The sequence below is a fragment of the Rosa chinensis genome, chromosome 5, assembly GCF_002994745.2.
Source record: "Rosa chinensis cultivar Old Blush chromosome 5, RchiOBHm-V2, whole genome shotgun sequence".
NCBI lineage: Eukaryota > Viridiplantae > Streptophyta > Magnoliopsida > Rosales > Rosaceae > Rosa > Rosa chinensis.
In genome coordinates, this window is record NC_037092.1 from 7,578,606 (window position 1) to 7,603,924 (window position 25,319).

The 25,319-nt window shown below is 38.1% G+C and overlaps 1 long non-coding RNA gene across 1 annotated transcript; it reads right to left on the reverse strand.

The window, feature by feature from the left end:
* Positions 1 to 18,997: 18,997 nt before the first annotated feature.
* On the reverse strand, positions 18,998 to 20,735 carry LOC112165953. Its single transcript, XR_002923070.2, has 4 exons — positions 20,384 to 20,735; positions 20,133 to 20,291; positions 19,481 to 19,890; positions 18,998 to 19,335 (listed from the first exon to the last, which is right to left on the reverse strand). It is a non-coding gene; the product is annotated as an uncharacterized LOC112165953 (long non-coding RNA).
* Between the last annotated feature and the right edge of the window lie 4,584 nt (positions 20,736 to 25,319).

Sequence of the window (25,319 nt, forward strand, 5' to 3'; positions counted from 1 at the left end):
CCAAGTCCACTGGTTCTTCTCCTTCTCTGAGCGACAGTTTGGTCGCTAGCCTGGTCGTCATAGATGCGATAGCAGCAGCCATGAAGTTGGGTCGCCACACAACTCGAAAATACTCAAAAAACCCTAACCCAAGCAGAGAGAGAGAGGGGGAGCAAAAGTCGCGGTATTTGGTTTTCCTATCTATTTTGTACATCTTAAACACAAAGTATGATTGAAAAGTGTTGCAGACATTACAGTGTAGCAGACATTCAAGATTGATAAAAGATTTAGGTCTTAATTGTTTTATTTTTCAAAATGAATTTCTCTTGCTACATGTAGAGTTGACCAACTCCATATGAACTATAAAGTATAAACTATAAAGTCGTCCACAACTTGAGTCACATTTGCCTATTTTATCCTAAATGTCAAATTCAGTATCTTTAAAATGTTTAACTTTTGAACTATTGTGGAATCATCAAAATTAAATTTTATAAATCTAATTGTTCAATTCAAAACTCTTTCATTTGATAAAAGGAAAATAACGTTAGAGTTGCAAATATTTGATACATTTCAAACTTCAAAAATGACGATAAGTGATGAGACATGAAAAGGATTTGTTTGGAAATTTAGCCTGATGTTAACATATAAAAAGTTGGTATACTAAGGTCATCTCCAACCGAAAGGGCTAAAAAAATAGCCCTGGGGCTAAATTTTAGCCCTAAAACCTTTACTATTCATTGATATGACATCAACCGTCTCCAACCCGTCAAGGCTAAATTATAGCCTTAAAATATATTTTAAACATTTTAAAAATATTTTTCCGGTTGTACTTTTCAAATTCCATATGTTGCTTCACAAGTAATGTTGTAGATTTGTTATACGATTTCATATATGTGGCATATGTCATGAATAAATAATTGAAAATATGACACATGGTAGTAGAAGGATGATGTGAAAAATAAGGTTGAGGTGATATGTATTTATAGTGTAAATTTTTTTAAACCATATATAAAAAAAAAAATTTAAAAAAAAAAACGGCTACATGTTGCTGACGTCATGCATTGGTTAAGCTGACCCCAAACGTGAGCCATTGTAGCTTTCTGATCCATTTCTTTATAGGGCTAAAAGACTAACCAAAGGGCTATTTTTGCCCCTTTGGGTTGCCTTTGCCCCTCAAATTTAGCCATTTAGCCCTCCCCCTTATGAGTTGGACACCATTTGGGTTATTTTTTGGCCCTTTAACCATTTCCCCCCATGGGTTGGAGAATGCCTAATTGGTTAATTCTACTATGCTTGGGTCTCAATACACATCTCATAAAGCTAAAAAAGCTCCACTGGGCCATCTTCAATTATCTGGGAAATCTGGGGAAGTAATCATGAGTGGGAGAACAAGGAAACCAAGGCATTATCACTAATTCAAAGTGAGTAGAGTGGTACTTTTAAATGTTTGCAACACTTTTCAATCATGTGCTCTGTGGCCTCATACAAGTGCAGCTCAATTTTTTTTATTGCTGAAACTTTTTTTAATTTCACTTCCAGGATGAATTGCCGAGCGCAACTGATGATCAGCATCTTTGTAGACAATAACTCTGGTGATCATATAATCATCATTGTTCTCACCGTATTTACCGACCGCTAGTACTTGAACAGATTTAATGTCTTGGGATTCTTTCTCAAAAACTTTTTCCTTAAATTGTCGTTCAGTACTGAGCTGGTATGGAGTCGCGTGGCTGGTGAGAAACAATATCTTTGAGAAATAAGATTGCACCATCTCATAATTATCTTTCAAAACTTGTAGTACGTGTTTCCTTTTATAGCCTAGGACTGCCTTCTTATTTCTCCAAACAGCCCCTGCGAAAACATAATCCCCACTATTGGGGTCATTCAAAGCAGCAACCCCAACTGATACACCCAGCAGCTTACTGTACTCACTTACAGTAGGTTCTCTTCTTGTTGCTTGGTTCTTTAGTTGCTCATGCAAGTACTTTGAGGCCGAGTCAAAATCAGAACCACTCCCAAAAATTACTCCAACTTCACTTTGTTCATATTTGTCCTCAACAGCTGAATATATACAAGCTTTCCCATCTTTGTAACCATAAATCTGAACTTCCCTAGGAACTATGTCATCCTCCTTATGGTGACGCTTCCAATGTGTGATATACCCCCTGCATTTCTTTTCTATTGCAGTCATAGTGACTTCATTTCTATTAGTGAGAATAAATGCTTCTTTAACCTTGAGAATCAGGTTCTCACATTCTTAAACATTACCAGAAAAGCTGGCTAAAATGTAATCGTTCATATCAATGATCTTCTCGTAAGCTCCTGTAATAATTTCACCCTGAGTATCTTCCTTTATAGAATTGAGTCTTCCTTCAGATGCATTAATAAGGATCACTTCTTCACTAACCACTCCTATAATCGTATACACATTCTTTTTTTTGTATACCATATTAATTTTTTTTTTTAAATCTACATAAGCCACCGATTTATCTTAGAATGTATACCAACAAAGATAATCATGTAGCAACATGCATCATCATTATCAGTCATTATATATATACATTATTATTATACTAGAGTGAGAACTTTGGTTGAACACCAAGAAACGAGTACAACGGGTTATGAAGAACAAATAGATTATATGACTTACAAACAAAGAATTAACATAATATTATGTGAAGAGGTGGACACAAAGAAATTTTCATTATGGAAAATTTGTATAAGGATGGAATTGTATATATTGTTATTTGGTCAAGAAATGCATCTTCTCTAAATTGCAAACACAATTCACTTTATTAACATAGAGGAGAATAAAACGCTAAAGTGGTATAGTATATTGTAACCATGTTTCTTTATTTTTTATATGAATTTCTCTTTTTGGTTATCAACCGATAAGTAAATGAAATTTATTTTATAATGTGTTTTCCTCCTTAACTTTAGTTAAGAAAATTAGCAATACATAATACAAATTGAAAACATGCTTAAAACAATACAATACATCACACTGAGTAGCTAAAGAAAGGGAAGAACAAAGATCAACAATGTGTCTCTAATTCTCCTCGTTCTCCAGCTCTCTTTCTCTTATTCTCTTTAAGAAAGCTCTATTTATAGTACAACTTTGATCTTTATTACAACTTGATATCCATGTGAAATTGACTTTAAATGTCTTCACTCATAAATACTTCCATACATCATAACTTTTCTCTACATCTTTTACTCCTCTCATTTTTTTCGTGTAAGAACAACGAGCTATGTACAATATTTCAAAGATTGAAGTTGGTTCTTTGTTTCATTCAAGCTTGTCTCATGCAATTCTTCGTATACTCTTACATTTGCAACAATCAAATGCATGTACTTATGAATCAAACAAGCATAAAGTGAATTTAACAATTGATGGGCAAGGTGAATAATTTCAACACAACACAATTAAGGAAATAGGAAAGCATTCTATCAATTCAAAATGTCCATGTAGGCTACACATGATATTGGAACAATAAAAAGATGTGTTGCACTTATTCATTTAATAAAAGGAAAAATTACTAATATTAAAACGAGAACCCAATATTATAGGAAAATAGATAAATTGCTTACATATCTTTAACATTTTATTTATTAAAGACGAGCGTTCACTTATAAGAACACAATTACAAAGTAAATAACTCAAATTAATCAAAATAAGTTACTAACAAATATAAGTCAGAGATATTAACATGATATAAAATGTGTTCATCATGTAGATATATCATCCTTATTAAGAATTATTTAATTAACCAAATGGAGTAACTCACCCTAAAAAGTTAAGTGATTAGCATCTTTTTCCACTCACTATACTCACATGGTGACATTGTGCACATTTGGACTCATAATTGTCACGTACATCTTTAACGTTCCAAGTCAATTAAGTTAATAAAATTTTAACTGAATTAAACAAAAACAACAAACTTTATTTATCTTCCTAATGTAAATTTCAAATAATGTTCATAAATAGACTCTTAAACAAAAATCAAAATCAACTATGAAACCAAATTTAAAACTATACAAGAACGGAGTAAAATGTTTGCCTAATAAGAATATGACAGATGGATAAAAGAGAGCATTTACTTGTCACTTGTTTTATTTTTAAATATGAATTTGTCTCTACTATATGTTGTGATATGGAGTTTTATTTAGCTTCTAGTGGTATGACCTTGCCTCTAGTAGAAGTATTTCTATCTTTGCCTTTCATCTGAAATTGTATATTCAACTAGTTGTATGAAGGTTCCTAACTCTTGAACTAGTAAGATCGAATCGGCCAAAATGAAGTACTTGTAGCTCAATCATTTCAAGGATTTTTTGACTTGTTAGCATGCAGCGTCTTAAAGTTTCTACAAGAAAAATCAGCTGCTGCTACAGTCTTTTGGATTGAGAGAATCATCTACATCAATGACAAAACATTCTATCATCTACATCATAAATATTATGAAAATCTATTGGTCTTTTGGATTGTCTATAAATATTCTTCAACTGATATTAGAAACTTGCACGAGTTTGCAATCCAGTAATGTGTGACACGAAGAACTCGAAATTATATATATATATATATATATATATATATATATCACCGGGAAAAGTTAGAACCTCATTTTTCTAGGATGAAAATTCAGCACAAGACCAAGCATGAGCATCATCAAAAATAATTACTCTGGTAATAATAATGATAGATTATGGACACTACATTTACCCACAGACAATAGTTGTGCACTTCAAACTCTCTCCGTCCATAATAGCTCTCTTGAGCTGCCACTTGTTATAAAGGCTGATGCATCCCATAACTTACAAGGATGAGTATATTTGACATATAGTTTTCCACATTATCATAATCTATTTCCAAACCTTTAGAATAGAGGTCATGTAAAGCGGCCACCGCCGGGCTGTATTCATTCACTCTAAATAATCATTCATCCTCGATTCTCCACTATGTCTTCATATACTCTTTTGCCAACTTAAAACCACTGCCACTCCCAACAACTACTCATATGTCGCTTTCTATATATTTGTCAATGGCAGCTAAATAAATACAAAGTTCACATTTGTTATAACCATACACTAGTACTACCCTTGGAAATTCCTTATCACGATTTTCATACTTCTGCTTTAAATGTCCATATACTATGAACATTCATTCTCCACTACGGTTATGGTCACATTCTTAAAAGAAAGATGCTAAGCTGCATCTCTCAATGACACCACCACTAATGTTGGCCATAATATACTTTCAGAGTTATTTTATGAGATATTATGAACGTTCCTTCATGGTCATATGGACTTATGTTAATGTTAGACTTATGTTGATGCTTAATTATCAATGAAGGAACTTTTTCCTCAAAAAATATAAAAAGACAAAATTAGTTTTAAGTCAAAAAACCACGACTTATTTTGAATATAGTCCGCATCAACTTTTTTTGCTAAAATTGCGGTCTAGTGACTAGATATCCACGTCAATTTTTTCGTATTGACATGATGAGTCAACTTCTACATTTTCACATACCGAATTTACCCATCACATTATTAGTCAAAACAATCAATAATTTACGAGTCGGTTAATTGGGAGTTAATGTTGTTTTTCAATTAATTTAGTTTTCATAAAAACCATACTTAATATAATATGTGGTCAGCACAATGAAACTCTCCTCAAACTGAAGGTCTGTCAAGCTCTTGCTAGCTCCCTTCCTTCTTCTATCAATTTTAGCCTTCTTATTCGATGACTCTGCTTCATGTTTTTGTACTGGAGTGCCTTCCATTGATTCTGTGGCTTCTTTTTCAGAAATAATGGTGGTGACTGGTGAGCTTTGGTATGTGGAGGACTGAGTCTGGGGAGAGTGTGAATACAATAGAACACTCCAACACAGCTGAAGCAAACCCCAGTTTACCATCCTCACAAACCTTTAATTTTCACACAACAACTAGGCAGGATTTCATTCTCCGGAGAATATCAACAATGATTTATTTCTCAAAATACCCAGCTGAAGGAAACCATGCAGAGCCAATAATGACTAGGCTTGGAAAGGTAGTGAAGGAGAGGAGTAAGGGTGAGACCCTTCTCCCACGAGGGGAGGTTACTTTACTCTTCATCCCAGGTACCATTTTGTAGTATTCATGTTTGACTAATTATTCTAATACTGAAGGACACTACTATTCTTTTAACTCGCGTTAGTAACAGACGGGGACCATAATACACACATTAGCAGGCATCGAAGACTAGGGATGGATTCTCCAACAATATAGAGAATTGCAAGATTACAGGGGCAGTTTAATGACTATCCACATGACATTGAATGGTACCATAAGAGCAAAAATGACTGTTTAATTGCAATGCAAATGCATCATGGAAAACTAATATAAATCTCAGACTGTTTTAGAGAAACTGAATTTGGGAAGAATTTGCTGTGTATTCTCATTGATAATAGGGGCCTCTATATATAGAGGATTACAATACATAGAATCTCAATCGTACAAGGAAAGTAATCGTACATTGAATAGGAATCTAGATCCTTCTAATTTAACCCTATTACCACTAGGTCAAGTAACCTAGAGTTTGGGCCAAACACAAATAGAGATATCCTTAAACACTCCCCCTTGTGTTGTCCAAACGTGGTGCTTCTCTCGTTGCCTCATTAAAAACCTTGCCGAGTAACAGAAACCCAGTGGGGCAAAAATAACCTCGATCGAAGGGGAAAAAGAGCACAACACACCCTTCACGTTTCGAGCTGAACATGTAGACATCTCCCCCTGATGTCTGCGCCTCCCCCTGATGACTACGATCATGGGAGTTCAGATAATTTCCGCAAGCCAATTCTTGCCACATGTTTCTCGAACGTGGATTTGGGCAATGACTTAGTAAACAAGTCTGCCTCATTGTCCTCAGATCGAACCTGGTTCACTTTGATCTTGAGGAGCTTCTGTTGTTGCTGATTGTAGAAGAATTTAGGCGATATATGCTTGGTGTTGTCGCCTTTGATGTAGCCTTGCTTCATTTGTTCAATGCAAGCAGCATTATCCTCATAAATGCTCGTTGGCTCATCTGTGGTAGACTTCAAACCACAATTACTTCGAATATGCGTAACTATGGATCGAAGCCATATACATTCACGAACTGCTTCGTGAAGAGCAATAATCTCTGCATGATTCGAAGAGGTGGCGACTAAGGTCTGCTTTGTAGACCTCCAAGATATCGCTGTTTTTCCCATGGTGAAAACATAACCAGTTTGGGAGCGACCTTTGTGTGGGTCAGAGAGGTACCCAGCATCAGCAAAACCTTCCAAGACACTTATATCGTTTTGGGATGGGGAGAGGGAACGCAGTCCACCATGTGTGGCGTCCCTGGCACTTGATGGGTTAGAATCCATCTTCTCTCTGAAGGGATAGAACAAGCCCATATCGATCGTACCACTTAGGTATCGAAAGATATCTTTAACACCAGTCCAATGGCGTCGTGTAGGCGCAGAGCTATATCTAGCTAGCAAGTTCACAGCGAATGAGGTATCCGGTCTTGTGCATTGTGCTAAGTACAATAATGCGCCTATTGCACTTAGGTAGGGCACTTCTGCCTCTAGCACTTCTTCATCGTCATCTTTTGGATGAAATTGATCTTTCTTTGGATCAAGACTACGGACGACCATTGGGGTGCTTGAAGGCTTAATCTTATCAGTGTTGAAACGCCTAAGCATCTTTTGGGTATAAGCTGATTGATGAATCAGGATACCATCTCTACGGTGCTCAAGTTCTAAACCGAGGCAAAACCGTGTTTTCCCAAGATCTTTCATCTCAAACTCGGATTTCAAGTGTTCAGCGGTTTCCCTTAACTCTTTAAGGGTGCCAATTATGTTCATGTCATCGACATAAACCGCTACTATTGCAAATCCGGAACTTGTCCCTTTTATGAACACACATGGGCATAGTTCATTGTTGACATATCCATTTCCAATCAAGTAGTCACTTAGACGGTTATACCACATCCGTCCGGATTGTTTCAATCCATATAGTGAGCGTTTCAATCTAATTGCAAACGCGCTCCGTGGTTTAGAGCCACTTGATTTGGGTAACTGAATTCCGTCTGGAATCTTCATGTATATCTCTGTATCTAGATCCCCATATAGATACGCAGTAACCACATCCATAAGCTGCATGTTCAGTTTTTCGGAAACTACCAAACTGACAAGGTAGCGGAACGTTATGACGTCCATTACGGGAGAATAAGTCTCCTCGTAGTCGATTTCAGGCCGTTGTGAGAAACCTTGCGCCACAAGGCGAGCTTTGTACCTTACAATCTCGTTTTTCTCATTACGCTTTCTAACGAATACCTATTTGTGACCAACTGGTTTGGTGTTGGGCGGTATTGACATAACTGGTCCGAATACCTTTCTTTTCGCTAGGGAATCAAGTTCTGCCTGGATCGCATCTTTCCACTTTGGCCAATCGGCACTACGTTGGCATTCATCAACGGAGCGTGGTTCGATGTCATCGGTCTCAATAATCTCACGCGCCACTGAATACGCGAATACATCATCAATGATGATGGAGTTTCTTTCCCACGTCCCATGTACACTAGTGTAATTAACAGAGATCTCTACGTTCTCAGGGATAGGTTCTGACAATGAGGCGTCCCCCAAAGATGTCTCTTGGACATAACCATAATCCGGAACATTGTCATGGGACGGATTTTGAGTATCGATGATCAAAGGATTTGTTTGTGCCTCGTTCGCTCTCTTTCTAGGGCGAGTATCCTTCGAACCAATCGGTCTACCGCGTTTTCTTGCGGGACCTGCGGCCATAGATGCCACATCATTGCCATGTTGGGCAATGGCGCCATCTCCTGGTGTCACAGGAGAGGCGTGATGTCCAGTATTTGGGACATCGATCCTTGCAGGCACGTTTGCAGCAGGTATGTGTGATCTCGTCACTTTGGCAACATCAGAAAACGCATCAGGCAGAGTGTCTGCTACATTCTGGAGCTCGATTATTCTTCGCACTTCAAGTTCGGACTGTGCGGTACGGGGATCGAGATGAGACATAGTGGGGACAGACCACGACAATTCCTGTCGTTCCTGTTGAACATATGTGTTCCTATCTCCCCCTAACGATGGGAAGACTGTCTCATCAAAGTGACAATCCGCAAATCTAGCGGTAAAGAGATCGCCTGTCAAGGGTTCAAGGTAGCGGACTATCGCTGGAGATTCATATCCAACATAAATGCCCATTCGTCGTTGTGGACCCATCTTAGTACGCTGTGGCGGCGTAATAGGCACATAAATGGCACACCCAAAGATGCGTAAGTGCGAGATATCAGGCTCGTATCCAGTCACTAGCTGTAACGCAGAGTAAGATTGGGTGGCAGTGGGTCGTAGACGAATTAGCGTCGCTGCATGCAATATTGCATATCCCCAAGCAGAAACAGGGAGATTGGTGGGCATAACCAATGTCCGTGCTATCATCTGTAGTCGTTTGATAGCGGCTTCTGCGAGACCATTTTGGGTATGAACATGGGGAACTGGATGCTCTACATCAATCCCCAGTGACATGCAATAGTCATCGAATGTTTTCGATGTAAACTCCCCAGCATTATCAAGTCGAATTGACTTAATAGGATGGTCAGGGTAGTGAGCCCGTAGACGGATAATCTGGGCGAGGAGTTTAGCATAAGCAGCATTTCGAGTGGACAGTAGCGCGACATGTGACCAGCGTGTCGATGCATCAACCAATACCATAAAGTATTTGAAAGGTCCGCATGGTGGTTGAATTGGTCCACAGATATCCCCTTGGATCCTCTGTAAGAACGGAATGAGTATTTTGGGATCCTTTGCGTAGGACGGTCTCGGTCCTAATTTCCCGAAGGAACAAGCTTTGCAGAAAGAGCGAGGGGCCTTAGAAGCAACCAATGAGGATTTTGGTTGGGCCTGAGCGTCTGTAGCGCTATTAGAAGCAAAGTGTGTGATTACATCTCCCATTATGGCGTTAGAGCCATGGAAATTGGTGTGTGTGGCGTCATGGCCATTAGGAGGAACAACCATGGCGTTATGCTCATGGTTGGCGCCATTAATGGCGTTACCACATGGGACTTGTGCGGCCCTATGGCGCCCCAAGACGGCTGCAGCTCCAGATGCTGCAATTGTTGCGGTCTTGCTAAGTCCTGGAATCAATTTTCGATTCTTGCTTCTTCTCACTCTAAAGAATGGATGTCCGTGTGAAGTCTTTAGTATACGGAGCATCATATCACGACCAGGATGTCCTAGTCGGTCATGCCAAAGCCAATATGTGTCTGAATCCAAGAGATCTTCTCTTATGACATTATTGGATTCAATAGGTCGAATTGTAGTGACATAAAGTCCACTAGATTGACACATAAGCTTCTCTAAGATGCGCTTTCTTCCGCAATCATTAGAGGTAATGCAAAGGAATTCTATTCCGTTCTCACTATGCGTTTCCGCATGGAATCCGTTGGCTCTAATATCTTTAAAGCTTAATAAGGTTCGATTCGCCTTAGGAGCGTAGAGAGCTTCAGTGACTTTAATCAAGGTGCCATTGGGCAAAAGGAATTGGGTCATTCCATGTCCTTGAACTAAACTTGATGACCCAGCCATCGTAGTCACAGATGAATATGTAGGCAACATCTCCAAGAATAATTGCCTATGTCGTAGAATGGTGTGCGTAGTCGCACTATCCGCAAGACATTGAAGTTCATCCATTCCTAAAAGAAAAGCTCGTAATTAAAAGGAGTCATAAAGAAAAGAACTCAACTTTTATTAATAAGCCAAACGGAATTACATCATCGTTTCTTTAACCAAATGAAATCTAATCCAATAAACTAGTTAATGCAAAACAATGGTAGTCGTCTAACTCCTTTCGGTAATTCCAATGTAAATGTGACCAGGTGAGTAGAGAGATGTCGGTGGAGCGAGGCTCACTTAAGTACCACTGATCTCAAAACTTTCCTAGACATCACACTTACATTGTATACGCCTACTTTGAAGAAAGACTAATAGCATTGGCATCTACTACAAAAATAATATGGCAATTGCCTACATCTCTTGGAAATAGAAAGACTTAATCAAAATCGCCAGTTTATGGGTCTTGATCCTTGTAGTCTTCCACCCTTAGATCGAGATCTCCATCTTGACCTTCTTGTTCCATGTAATGTGCCTCCCTTGCTTCACGATACATCTTGTATGCGTTTGCAACATTCTGGGATGCAGTACACTTCTTTGCCCAATGTCCACTTAATCCACATTTGAGACAAGCATCATTATGGTCAGATTCCCTTGATCGAGGCGCTCTGGGGGCGTTTTGTAGACGGTTATTGCCTTTGGTGGCGTTACCACCATAACCGGAGGCTTGGCCTCTCTCTCTCTTTACACGTTTACCTCCACGGTTCCGTGTACGCCTATCTTGGCGATTTGCTTCCTCTTTAGGGCGAGAATATGGACCAGAACGTCCAGAATTATCCCTACTCTTAGGGTTTCGCTCCTTGCGTCCTCCCTTGGGGGCGCGACTATAATTAGACTCTGGAATTGACTTGGTTCCCACGGGTCTAGAGTTATAGTTCTTCACAAGTATGTTGTCGTGCTTTTCAGCTACGTTCATGGCGCCAATTAGCTCATGAAATCTTGTGATGCGTCTAGCATTGACATCAATTCGATAGTTTTTGGCTATCATCAATGCAGAGACGGGGAAGGTGGAGAGAGTCTTCTCGATCAACATCGTATCAGTGATGTTCTGCCCACAGAATTCCATCATAGACTTGATACGAAGTGCTTCTGAATTGTAGTCAAGTACAGACTTGAAATCACAGAAGCGGAGGCTATGCCATCTCACTTCTAAGTCTGGAAGCAGGGAATCACGGACGTTGCCAAAACGCTGCTCGAGTTCCACCCATAGTTTTCTTGGGTCTTCCTCATTGAGGTACTCATTTTGGAGCGCGTCATTCATGTGCCTTGTCATGAGAATGATGGCTTTAGCTTCATTCGCCTCTCTCGTAGCTCTATTTGCTTCAAAAGTAGCAGCTTGTTGAGGAGTACGTACGTCCTGACTTGGCTCTTGGATCGTACTTAGGATCCCATCAGCCTTAAGATGCTGGCGCACATCACGGACCCACTTGTGGTATCCTGCGCCTGTTGTCTCTAGTGGAGCGAAGCTCAACTTGTTCAGGTTATTCATCCTGAAAAACAACAAGAAAATAGGGTTAGTTTCGGAGCGAAGAAGGCTACCACGAAAAACTATATAATTTCTGAGCGTAGTCGCTTCCAAGAAATTAGGGATTTTTCTGAGCGTAGTCGCTTCCAAGAGAATCCGATTCCAAGAGGGGTTTTGGATTAGATCGAAACGACGATGTATGTGGTCGATCGTTTTCTTCTCAACAAACTCTAAGTTTGGAGGACTCTACAAGCTCCAAGCTTGGAGTGAGCACGAACCCCCACAGTTCGGCTATTGGTCTCCCCTATGAAGAAGAAAGGGGGGTAGAAGAAGGGATGTTGGAAGTCCCCGAGAAAAAGAAGAAGAAATTGAAAAAAAAACTTCAAAACGGGAACTTTTATAAAAATTACCTTAAAAGATGGTCGGAAAAGTCGTCGCCGGAAAATTACTGTAGCGACCGGGAAAGCACTGTAGCTGCCGAAGTTACTGTAGCTGACCGGAAAAGTCGCCGGAAGTTGGTCGGAAAAGTGGTCGGAAGTTGGCCAGAAAAGTCGCCGGAAGTTGGCCGGAAGTCGGCCGGAAAAGTTGCCGGCGGTGGTTGACCGGCGTTGACTGTTGTTGACCGGTCTGCTGACGTGGCACAGGTGGCTGACGTGGCTGCTGACTGGATGCCTGCGTGGTTTGCTGACGTGGCAGGTTTCTTGGCTTGGCGGCTTGCGGCTCGGCCGCTTGCGGCTTGGCGGCTATGCGGCTTGGCTTACAAGTGGGCTTCGCTGGGCCTGCTGGCGGACTTGGGCTGCAGGCGGGCTTGGGCTGATCGCAGCTGGGCCTAGGGTTGACCGAACGTGGGTTCGGTTGACTGAAGCACAGATAAGGGATGTAGGCGGCGGTTCAGCGGCTCCGGTGGTTCAGGCTGCCGGTTCACGTGGTTCTAGGCCGGTTCCGATCATGAATTTTTGTCTCCGGTGAATTGAGGTGATGCTGCAGCTGCTGGTGAATTTTGGCGGCAGTTGATAGGGAGGAAGGTATCGAACCGGGCAAAAGGACTTTCGATACTTCCGGTGGCCGGTTCGGTGGTTTACCGGCCGGTTCTGGGGGTGGGGCCTCCGGTTCTGGACTCCTGGAGTTGAGATCTTGAAGGTGGGCTGCGGAGGTTTCTGGGATTTGAAGGCTACGAATATAGGGTTTCAGGGTTAGGGCTCGTGCTGATAACGTGTTTTAGAGAAACTGAATTTGGGAAGAATTTGCTGTGTATTCTCATTGATAATAGGGGCCTCTATATATAGAGGATTACAATACATAGAATCTCAATCGTACAAGGAAAGTAATCGTACATTGAATAGGAATCTAGATCCTTCTAATTTAACCCTATTACCACTAGGTCAAGTAACCTAGAGTTTGGGCCAAACACAAATAGAGATATCCTTAAACACAGACTAAAATTTTTATAAATCTTACGGTTTCAATTTTGGAAATTTTATAAAACTACAGTAAATCTTAAAAAATCAGATTGATCAAACAGTATTTGTCTAATTACAATAACAAAAAAAAAATGCATTCATTTTCTACACTAACAAGAGCCCAAGAAAACTCCAAGATAATATTCTCACAAACCTTACAACAAAATTAAAAAGTAACTTACCAGTAGCACTACGGGCACAGTCGGGTTTACAAAACATGAAACTAAAAACATTCTTGTTACCTGTTTACAAAATAAAAAGCAAAAGATAATGACTAAGTGACCATGTCAAAACCCAAAAATCAAACCACGTGACATCAGAAAGCAAAATTAAATTTTGAAGTTTAATGAATCAGGAGCTGCAATGCGAAATGACTTTAGAAATAAAACACGAGCCCAAGCAAAATCTCATCAAACAATAGTATACTTGATTATCAGAAACGCATCATGCAAAGACCAAAATGACTTGGCTGGAAAAGATATCTCCAACATGTCAAATTGATCCAAAAGTTGGACCCCGTTTTTCCCTAAAGACATAATATAAAATCAACACTTTTTTTCCCTCCCGAACACACAATGATCAAGCAAATTCAAACTAATTTTAATAGCAAACTCTGAAACAAAAGTACAAGCATACCCTGGTGGGGACAAGTGGCAACCTTTCGTTCTAATGGCTCGGCACCTGTTTCACAGTTACATCATTACATACAAATTATTGATAATAATAATTATTATATAAATATATATATATATATATATATATATATATATCTATACTATTATTAAGAGAAGAGGCTTTGTTAGCCAAAATTGAAAATTTTGACAGATTTAACCCTGAAAGATTAAAAAACTTTGACAACAAATTAAATCACAAGAGTAAATAGGAAAATTATAAAATAGATTTTATTAAGAAAATTGAAAAGAAATTATCTCACAACCTCCCATTTTTTCTCCCACTATTTTCTCTCTGCAATAACTACTCACTAAATCTATTTTCTTTTGCAGATAACTCTTTTTTTTTTACAATTAAAATTTTTCTTACACATGCAGAGCATGTGATTGCAGACTAGTATATATTAAAAATAACAATAAAACTATAGAAATAAATAAGTATAAAATCAACTAAAGAAAAACAATAATAAGACTATGAATAGCAAAGAAAAAGCAATGAATCTCTGACTAAAACTATTACAAATATTTCACATAGAAGTAATGAGATCTATGTCCTGTCGAAAAGCTGCTGCTCTATATATAACAGTAGGCTACGCAGAATGCATAGACCAGACAGACCAAAATGAATTGGCTGGAGAAGATAACTTTCAAAAACGATCATAACAATAGTAATCTACCTCAGCTATGCATAATGGAAAAACCAAATTCACTTGGCTAGTAAAGTTATCCTCAAAAGTAAAACTGATCTCACAGTATTGCAAAAATAGAAAATAATAATAATAATAATTTTCGTCAAATCACATAGCCAAAGAAACTTTAAAACAAAAATCAAAATCTTTCCAGGAGGACTACCGAGTTCCTTGGGATTGTAGTAAGAACAAGAATCCTTGCACCCTGTATTATATTGTCAGATAGAAAGATAAAAGGCAAATAAAAACAAACGGGCGACACTATAAAAACCCAAAAGTAAGTACTATGACCACATCACATTTGAATAGTACCGTAAGAAAAGCAAAATGACTGTTCGATAAAACTGTTTTAAGTTTTTTTTTTCCCCTTAGGAATGTGATCCAAACCAAAAAACAGAAAGAAAAAAAGAAAAAAAAAAAGGTTTTTATTTAAGATGAATAAATGAAGTCATTATTATTTTCTATCTAAAATTTACTTTTTATATATACAAAGCACCAAAAGCCTACCCTTCATGCACCATTGGTATCAACCATGCATCATGCACAAATGATACTGACTAAGCTAGAGAATTATCTTCAAAAGTCGAATTGATCCAAAAGTTTGGCTCAGTATTTCTCGAACTACGTAATACAAAATCAGCACTTTGATCTGTCCTTCAGAAAATTCCAAGATAACTAATCACAAACTGTACAACAAAAATAAAAGCATACAGTCGCGTATAACACGCATTTTGGCAAGCTCTTGTTCCGTCACCTTGCTGCCTGTTTCACAGTTACATTGTTAAATAATAATAAATAAAATTTAAAAAAAATGAATGAATGGATGATAATGATGACAAAACCCAGAAACCGGTAAAGCGGGCATGACATTGAATACAGGAATGCTAACAGATATATCAGTGTCATCAGAAGAGAAGAAAAAAAAACAAAACAAAAAACATATAAACAGAGAAGTTGTACATGCAAGATGAAAGATCCAATCAACAAGTACTGGCCTTGCCCACACATACTCTAAATGTGCAGTTCAGACAACTAAACTCAGTTATCTTATGAACATAGTAAAAAGAGAGACAGACTAGAGTACCCCCAGTATGACATACTTTTTTTTTTTTTTTTAATATATAGCAAGTTAATATGATGGTAACCTGATGAATAGGTCATCAGGTTACCCATTCATATTTTGACACATGGCAATTTAAAAAAATTAAAATTACATTTTTAAGCACACATTTGTCATCAATTTGTAATATTGTCCATATACTTGTAAATATTGTTCTAAATTGAGTAATTACTAAAAGGTTTACCCCAATTACAGAATCGAGAACTATATTACGTGAATAAGAACACATGCCCTATTTGGTATAAATATGAAGATTTACCACTTGTACAACACATTTGTTGTCAATTTTGTAAAATGGTTCATAAACTGATAGATGTTGTCTTAGAACTTGTAATTACGACTAACATAACATTTTTTACAATATTTTTCATCATTTGTCCTTATATTAGTAATAATCGTTGTTACTGATGTAATTATTTTCCTAATGGGAAACATTACACAAGTTACCACCCAATTACACAATCGAGAACTCTATTACGTGAATGAGGACGCATGCTTTATTTAGTATGAAATATGAAGATTTACCACCCGGACAACACATTCGTATTCAATTTTGTAAAATGGTTCATAAACCTGTAAATATGGTCGCAGACTTTGTAATTATCACAAATATGACATTTTTTACAACATTTTTCATCATTTGTCCTTGTATATCATAATAAGCAGTTGCCAAAAATATAATTATTTTCTCAATGACGAACATTACACAAGGTACCACCCAATTACACAATCGAGATCTCTATTACGTGAGTTAGAACACATGCTTTATTAAGATTACCACCCGAACAACATATTCGTCTTCAATTTTGTAAAATGATTTATAAACCAGTAAATTTAGTCCTACACTCGTAATTACCACCAATTTTCTTTATAAACCGCTGCGGCTTTCGCCTAAAGACCACACACTTTCCCTCTGCATTTCGACGATTTGATTCTCAAGATTCAAAGTTTTCGTCTTTGTTTGTTCTTTGAATTTGGGGTTTATGGGTTTCAATCAGAACAGGGTTTTACTGATCATGGTTTGGTCTTTCAGTTCGGGGGTTTATGGTTTCAATCAGAAAAGGGATTTACTGATAATTGTTTGTTCTCTCAATTTTGGGGTTCAATCAGAAAAGGGTTTTACTAATAATTGTTTGTTATTTCAATTTTGGGGTTTATGGGTTTCAATCAGAAAAGGATTTTACTAATAATTGTTGGTTCTTTCAATTTTGGGGATTTATGGGTTTTGATCAGAAAAGGGTTTAACTTATAATCTTTAATTTTCGGGGAAGAGTAATGAAGATTCTGAAATGGGTGTACCGAAATCAAGAACAAGAAATGGAAAACAGCAACAACAACAGCAAGACCGGTCTACCTGATCGACATAACCAACGATTGGGTTTCTGGGTTTCATAGTTTGGGGTTTCAAGTTCATATCAGTTTGCATCTGGGTTTTCATAAGAACCATGCGGGCAACCCATTAAGCCTCCATGATTGCAAATCCTGTTTTGGATTAGAGGTTTTGGCAACTTTGGGTTTGGTTTTTAGCCGGCTATAACGTGTAATATGCAGACAAGAGTGTATGGTGTGGTGAGAGCCGTTAATAAAGGTAATACACTGTGGGTTTCGTTCAAACACACATAATTAAGGTATACGAAGGCTGGAAAGTTGTAACAAAAAAAAAAAAAGGCTGGAAAGTTGCGGACATGAATTAATTAAGGTATATAAAACTTGGAAAGCTGTAGACATGACACTATAAACTAAATGGTTGCAAGCAAAGTAGCGTGGAGCAAATAATAAACAAAGAAAAGGCAACCAAACCTTAAATAATATCATTAATATGGATAAATGACTAGCCGGCTAGCCCCGTTCTCTCTCTCTCTCTCTCTCTCTCTCCCTCTTTCTCTCTCTTGTATCCAACCAAGTGAAGTGACAGCAACCTGAGGCGGGCAGGTGGATATCCATAGCAATGGCTATCCGAGTCACCTCAAACTCTTTTTCTTTTTACTTTTATATTTTTTATCTGTTTTTTGTTCAAAGCTATTATGTTATTTATTTACTTGGTTTCTGTCCCATTTTTTAATAAATTTCATTTGTTACCTAAAAAAGTTAATGGATAAAAAAAATCATACAGCATTTATACTAGTCCCACGTAGCCATTTTTTTGAATAAAAGGCTGCTGCAACTGTCATCAATTCTTGATTAATGAAATTGTTGAATACTATTTATTCTTATCATGACAACATCCAACACTCAATTTTGATAAACTCTATTTCCCCATTTTCTCCCTCCTTTTAAGACAGATATGCGTATAATTAAGCGGACACACGCATTTTATTCTTTATTTGTCCACAGCTAGGTTAGTTTATTGGGTTCCATGGTTCCATATCTTCCCAATTTGCGATTGATCTTCTCTACACTTCAATTTCATTTATATATAAATAGATACATGTTGTTTGCTCGATCTAGTTCCTAGTTTCGTCTATTAAATCAGTTTTTCTTTTTTTTTTAAATTAAAAGAGGATCAAAGGATTTCACTTCTACCCCTATGGTGACTCGAACCCATGACTTCGTACATAGATAGTGCGTGCTCTCGTGGGTAGGGGGTCTACTTACGAATGTAAAAATTCTGAGATGTTTGTCCTCGCATGGTGCCGCTCCCTTTAGGGAAATTTGCTTGTACAAAGCGTTGACTGCTCTATTGGGTGTCTTATTCACGACGGATTGGCCTAATTTTTTAATACAATACCTACCACTATTTTATAAACATATCGGAGTTTTTGGATTTATCAATTTCTATTTCAAAATTTTTGAATCGCACATAATCCATATATACCTAGTAATGTTGTCTAACTTGTTTATTAGAGTTGTTACCCTCCATGAGCAAAATGGGGGACGAAATAGAATTTTTAAAATTTCACCATTGGATGGTGTCCGCATACGAATATATGGTAGTGGTAGAAATTTCAGCAATTTCTGCCTTCGGTTGGGTCTCGATTTATTGGTCAACTCGATATCCTAAATAGAACATAAAATAAATATGCTCGTAACCGGTCCTTGGCAATTCAATTTTTTCGATCAATTACATACTAGGTTATCTTCCTTGGGACTGAAACAGAATTCTCCAAATTCAGAAAATGATTTCCTCTCTCTGACTTCACTTGCTGCATCTCACACCAAGTCTTATTAGCAAATCATGTTCATGTAATTATATATCAGCCTCCATTCATTTATTAAGGGTGATGACCCAAAATACTTAACAAAAGTACATCCTACAAAAAAGACGTGTATGTTAAGACGTGTGAACAAACATAAGACATATGAATTGCATATACACTAATCATAGATGGTATATATAGCCAAAGAAATTGAAAGTAAAATAAATAGAAGAATCTTTCGAGGTAGATGAATACGTACCTAGGACAACAACGAATCCATATATCATCAACGGCTTTTGCATGATAAGTGTAAACAAACTAAATGATAGACATTGTAACCACCTGGAACTCGAGCCCCTTGCACTCCACAATAGAAAGAACAAGAGCTTGTTTCCCAACAGAGTTAGAAATTTCCTTTTGAACACTAGCATCACGCACCAAGTTGACCTGCACAGCTCCAAATCCAACAAAATTAGTAGCACTACTCCCAAATAACTTTTACGATCATATCTTCATTTTCTCTAGATTGAAGCAACACTGGAGCTTCCCCATGTACAGGACTTGTTTCAGGATTCAGATTATCATTCGAACACTCTGATTGCAATTCCCATCCAATTTGAATTCCCAACCAAATTACCAAACTGTTTGCAGTTCAGTTACCATCCAAAACTGGCAAAACCAATGCCAAATTTCAAAACAGATACATGACCAATACAGATATACAAATAACGGCAAAATAGCTCAATCAAAACAACCAATAAACCAACTTATCAACAGGGCAACAGGCAACAGCTCGATCAACTAATGGAGATATTCAGAAATGCAGCAACTTGAAGCTCAATCAATTTAATGGTTTTAATCATACAATTTGGTTATACATTCATACAAATATACAAAACCCAGCAACTTACCAAGCTTGATTTCACCAACTAACCAAGCTTGAAGAGTGAAACCCAGAATGTAAGTGAAAACCCAGAAATCGAACCCAGAGTGTAAACAACAGTTTCTGGCTTTCTGCTTTGCTGATTGAGGAAAAAAGCAACCAAGTTGGAGACTTCAAGGCTATTCAACTGAAAACCCAGAAAGTAGTGGAGATGTTCATGAGATACAGATCGATTGAAAAGTCAAAAACCCAGAAATTTCGATAAACCATATGACTTACCACCGTTAGTCCGTCACCGTCAGGTATAGAAAGGGCTGTCGACGCCTCGACGGTCAAGGAGAGAGGTTGAAGAGGACTGGAGGAGCAGTGGAGTGGAGGGGCGCGGTGGAACAGAGGGAGACTGAGGCAGAGTAGCGCAGAGAGAGAGAGAGAGTCGTGGTAGCACAGCGAAGCGGAGGAGCACCGCGCAGGGAGGCCCGACGCTGGAGGCACGGTGACGAACTGAGAGTGACGGCGAAACGGGATACCTTCTGAATAGGTCAGCTTGTTTCGAATATCCATGACCCTTGGATATATTACCGATCCAACGGTCACAAATATTCACAAAATGCCCGGTATGAGATACCCCCAGTACTGTAGAATTTTCCGTAAAAAGAATGCATTTTGAAAAAAAAAAATAATAAAAAATGATTTGTTATGTTATTTGCTGTTTACCATAATGCCATTATTGAAGTCTACAATAATATTGAAAGATTTGGCCAATTTTGAAAAACAAAATCTCTTGTCTTAATAATAGTATAGATTTATTGATATATCCTTTAGAGGCTATCAAAATGACTCTGATGGAGCTACTTATTTTCAAAAACTATATTATTCAGTGTCAAGGCTTGGCACCAGAAATTATCTTCAAACACAAACTGATCCAAAAAAATTGGTTATCCTATAATTACACCAGAAAATATTCTCAAAGACCTTAAAACAAAAATTAAAATCTTACCATCAGCACTGGAGAAACGAGAAGATGTCACAGCACCTGTTTATGATTATATTGTCAGACAAAATATAAAGCAGAAGATAATGAAGAAGTGATGATGTCAAAAAGAAAACAACATTACTATCACCACATGACTTTGAATAGTATCATATACGAAAAGAAAAAATGAACATTGAATGCTAAATGAAACATGAGCTGCGATGCAAATATACTAAACTTGATCAAGGGTATCAGCAATGCATGATGCACAGACCAAAATTGAAAAGTTTGGGCAGTATTTCCCATAATTACGTAAGGAGAAGTCACATACGCAATGAGATGTAAGATCTCATCAACAATTAGTCTCTTCATATTATTCTACTTAGGATATCAAAGTGACATTGATGCAGGAGAAGTCATCTTCAATAACTATATAACTTAATGTGGGGTACGCAACATGCACGAACCAATATGCACAAGAAATTATCTTCAAGCACAAATGGATCCAAACATTTGGTTATCCTCTAATTACACTAACAAAATGGTTACTTCTTTTCTCCACGACAGAAGCCAATGGAAGTGCAGATAATCTTCCTTCCTGTATATTACATTGTAGTTTTTGGTTTATTGTTTGACTAGTTTGATTAATAATTATAAGACTTTTTTATTACTATCTGTTAATTGTAAACACACATCAGTGAAAGAGAGGGAGTCCACATTATCCACATCACAAAAACAGAGGGGGTCCACATCAGCCCGCAATGGAAAGATCAATTCTCTAACGATAACGAGCATTGCAAGAAACTCCAAAAAAAAAAAAAAAAAAAAAAAAAAAATCTATTCCTACTAGAAAATTCCAGGTAAGCGAAAAACAAAAATTAAAAGAAAACCAAGAGATTGGCTGTTGTTGCATGATCCACAGACACAAGTGCTACTAGGTCCTTCTGCACCGGCACTCTGACTACATGATAGTAGCAGAATATCAATGTTGTGGCATAACAAAAGCAAGAATGAATCTCTGATTAATACTAAAATTAATGCAAGACTGCAGATGCAATGAAATCTATGATCCCATCAACAGTGGCTACTCTATATTAACTGTCTCATAGACTAAATAGTCCAAGATTATTTCGCTGGAGAAATCATCTTTAAAAACTATAATGACTCTTATTCTATGTTTGGCCATACATAATGTATGTGGATTTTGTGTTTGTGGTAGTTGACAGGTTCTCCAAGATGACGCACTTTATAGCTTGTAAGAAGACTACTGATGTGATATCCCGGAAATTTGTAATTTTTGTCCGAAGATTTTCCGGAATTAATTTTATGGTTATTGGATGGTTTCGTGGCTCGTGGGCGAAGCGGAAGTGTTTCGGATTAATTTTCATTCGGAAAATATGACTTTAAGGGTGACGCAAAGGTTGACTTTTGATACGTTGAGATTATCCGAAAACTTCCTTCACGAAAGTGGTAGTGCGCGTCGATACGAGTTCGTGGACATGTGGTCTGCGTCAATCGGAGTTCGTATGAGAAAATTATGGCCATTGGAAGGAATTTTCATTTTGGTATAAATAGAAGTTTCCCAAGTTGGAAACTTACTATTTTCATTTGGTTTCCATTTCCGAAAACTGATATCTCTCTCTCTTCTCTCTCGGCTGCACCTTCAGAAACGAAAATATCCGACTGACCTGACCCGGCTTTTCAGGCGAACTGCGGCGGTCTCCGGCGACGAAACTTTCTAGATAGGATCGTCTCCTCAGTCTGGTCTTCCCTCTGGTGTCCTCTAGCGTTGATTCTCCTCCACGGCGGCGCTGCGAGGCTGCGCAGTTGAGTGTTTTCGGACCCGATCGGTTCTCCGATCTCCGACGTCGGTGGGGCTTCAAGTTGAGCTTGGGGAGCTCAGAGCAGCCTCCTTGATCGATCCTTGGTGGTTGTTTGGATCGATTCACGTAAAACTTGGTTCAACTCAGATTGGATTACTGTTCACGGCTTGTGAGGTAGTTTTTGACCCTTTATGCTTGTTTTCTGACTTCGAGCTAGTTATGAAAGTTCACAAGCATGCTTAGATGAAGCTTTTTTATGTTGGGAGTTTTGGGAAATATTGAGTTTTGGGCCGGCGGCGGTGCGCCACCGCCTGTGGTGGCGTTCCGGCCACTTAAGGAACTGTTTTTGGTATTATATATGTTCTACTCATTGATATGAGCGTTTCGATATATAATATGCAAATTTTGGAGTTCGTATGGAATTGTTATGATTTTTGCAGTTTCATACCGATCGATTTATTCTATCTGTGAGGATTTGAGCGTCCGATCGACTTGTGGTTTGGTCACATCGATCGTGGACGTATTCCGGAGACTTTGGGAGGTCTCGGATGTGGTTTTGTCTCGATTGGAGCCACTTTGGTGATTTTAGTTCAAAACAGGGGTTTCGAACTTAAATCAAATGTGAATCGTTACTGATTGGGATCATTGGTGAATAAGTGCTTCTAAAGGGTGAATTGGACAAGTTGTTAGTGAGAGTGTTAGTTCGGTTCTGTATAGAAGACGCAGCGAGAGTTTCGAGGTGAGTAATCTCACAAGGTTCAAGGTTCATTAATGAACGGATTTCCTTTATCGTTTTGAGAGTTATTGATTTAACTGCAAACTATAGTTGGTATTAGTAGGCATTCCTGAGCGGATGACTACATATATATATTTTCGTGAAATATATATGTTTTGGTGGTTTGTGGATTTGTGAAAACAATATGCATGAAATGATGCTTTTTATTGTTTTGGGTTGTGGCTTTTGGAAAACAAATGATTGTGGAAATGATTGATTTTGATTTGTTTTGAAAAGCGTTGAGATTTGGGAAAAAACGTTAAGATTTGGGTATGAAAACAATAGGCATGAATTGATGCTTTTTATTGTTTTGTGTTATGGCTTTTCGGAAAACAATGATTATGGAAATGTTGATTTCGATTGTTTTCAAAAGCGTTGCTATTTGTGTAACATTTTGGGTCCAGTGTGACTCCTTCTATGACCTTGGGCAGAATATCAGGTAATCACGTCTTTGGCCGGACGAGTGGTTACGTTTTCAGTTAGAGCTCTAATCTGTCTGCCATATAGGTAATTCATGGGGTAACGGGAATTGGTTATTGATAACTCATGACATTACGTATTTTTAGGGAACAAGGTGTGAGTTGCTTCCTTATTAATGGTTTTTAAGGGGACAAGGTGCAAGTTGTTTTCCTTATTAACGATTTGATAGAAATCAAGGTGTGAGTTGCTTTCTATGGTACGATTATGGTACAACTGATAGAATTCAAGGTGTGAGTTGTTTTCTATGTTTTACTGATAGAATTCAAGGTGTGAGTTGTTTTCTATGTTTTACTGATAGGAACCAAGGAGTGAGTTGTTTTCTATGTTTCGATTTGAAAGGAAATTAAAGTGTGAGTTATTCTCCTTTATCTCGTGTTTTAAGGAATCAAAGCGTGAGTTGTTTTCCTTATTTTTGGAGTGAGTTGTGTTAACTGTTTTGAGTTACTCATACGGGCTTGCAAAAGCTTACCGGGTTTGTTGTGTGACAACCCGGTACACTATTCAAACGGTGTAGGGGTTAATCCTGCAGGTTAGGATAATCGGGGCTGAAGCTGAGGTAGCGCCCTTGCAGCTTTATGGTAGGAAGCCATTTTTGTAACTTTACCGTTGATAAGGACTTCCCTTGCGTAGTTAGCTCTGAGGAGCATTTACGTTTTATTTTGTAGTTGACAATTTAATTCGTAAGCATTGTAATATATGACTCTATGGAGCGGTCTATAATGACATAGTGGGTTCAGGATATCAATATGTACTTGGGTTAAAAGGAAAAAAAGTTTCTAGGTATTTTGTATTGATGGCTGAACATTCACGCATATATAATTATGGGATTGTATATCGATTTTCATGTGTGTGAAATCAAGGGCGTGACAACTGATGCTTCCAATATAGCCAAACTGTTTTTCAGGGAGGTGGTTCATTTGCATGGAGTGCCCAAGTCCATTACTTCGTATAGAGACACAAAGTTCCTTAGTCACTTCTGGATTACGTTGTGGAGAATGTTTGGAACAGCTTTGAATCGTAGCAGCATAGCTCATCCTCAAATTGATGGGCAAACAGAGGTTACTAACAGAACTTTGGTTAACATGGTCAGGAGTGTTTGTGGAGATAGGCCCAAACGGTGGGATTATGCCTTGCCACAGGTAGAGTTTGCTTATAACAGTGTTG